Raw genomic sequence first — 1487 nt, forward strand, 5'->3', positions numbered from 1 at the left:
CCATCGAGTCAGCTCCAACTCATAGAGACCCCTCCTTGGGTTTCTGAGGCAGAATCACTACAGAAGTAGATTGTGCCGTCTTCCTTCTGAGGAGTGGCTGATAGGCTTGAACCTCCAGCCTTCTGGTTAGCAGTCAAATGCCTTGGGCACTAAGCTACCAGAGCTCCTTTTGGAATACAGTATGTAAATAATAGGAGAAACTGTGCAGGGAGGAGGAGGCATATACAAGGACTCTGTACTTTCTGTGCAATTTTACTATGAATCTAAAACTTATCTAAATTATAGTTTACTAAAATTTATTCATCTTAAACCTTTTTTTTTTTTTTTTTTAATCTGGCTAGAATCTGGCCAGTCATGCCTTCCTCATGTACTGCACCTCCATATTTGAGTTTCAGAGATTATCTCAGCAGTGTGATATCCATCAGTAAGTGGACTTAGATTACCAAATACTGCAATAGCAAATGACAGGGACAGTAACTTCTCTTGATTACTTTCATTGTAAAAGTTTCCTACAGATGTATGTATAAGTCACATGATTTCAGACATAGTAAGAGAAGATAAAGGTCAAAGTTTGCAATGAATTCTGAACTAATTGGATGGACTTAGAGAGACTTAGCCTGAGTTGCTTTAGAAGGTTGCTATGAACAACTTTCCAGAGAGGTGGGAATATACATAGTCAATCATGGGAATATTTTCTTCAGATTTCTGTTCCACTAGTGTCACTACAGGTTTCTTCCCCAAAAATGTCAAACAGCTCAAAAATCTCACTTTCATTATATATTATTGTGTGTTGATGCTTTTGTCTATAATATTTCCTGAGAGATATACTTCCTAAGTAGTTGGCATAAAATTAATTATAGTTTGGATTTTTTAGTACTTAAAATTTTATTGATGAGAGGTAATATAAATTTTCATGTGTCATGACAGGAAATTGAGAAATTATTTTGGTCATTATAGTATATAGTTGAATTTATACAATTCACTTTGGCATTGAATTAGCAGGGTGACTAAATATCTATTTTTTCAGTTTTGCTGTAAGTCTTTTTATAGGGTAAATCCAATATTATAATGTAGTTGTTTTCCATTAAATTTGGCATTTTCCCCCAAGACTATGGTGCTAGCAACACTTTGGGCCTGGAATTGAATTCACTGCTGTGGTTTCCAGCTAAAAAATAGGCATATGAGGTGAACACTTACACCAGGTAGGTACACTCCTTAGAACAATCAGCCATGGGAGACCAGAAGGGCAGTATTTATACAGCAAGATTGCACAGAGGGCAGGAATGAATATGAAAGAAAGACACTGGTAAAAGATAACCAGCGGGAGGAAGAGGAAAGAGACCTGTTACACGCATTATGGGAAGTGCAGTCAATGTCATGAAACAAAATATGTATGAACTGTTGTATGGAAAATGAATTTACTCTGTAAAACTTTCTCCTAATCACAATAATAATATAAAAAATAATCGGCATTTTTTTTTTTTTTT

Source organism: Orycteropus afer, unplaced genomic scaffold (genome assembly GCF_000298275.1).
Source record: "Orycteropus afer afer isolate SDZICR_OR568_19922 unplaced genomic scaffold, OryAfe1.0 scaffold00040, whole genome shotgun sequence".
Classification (NCBI taxonomy): Eukaryota; Metazoa; Chordata; class Mammalia; order Tubulidentata; family Orycteropodidae; genus Orycteropus; species Orycteropus afer.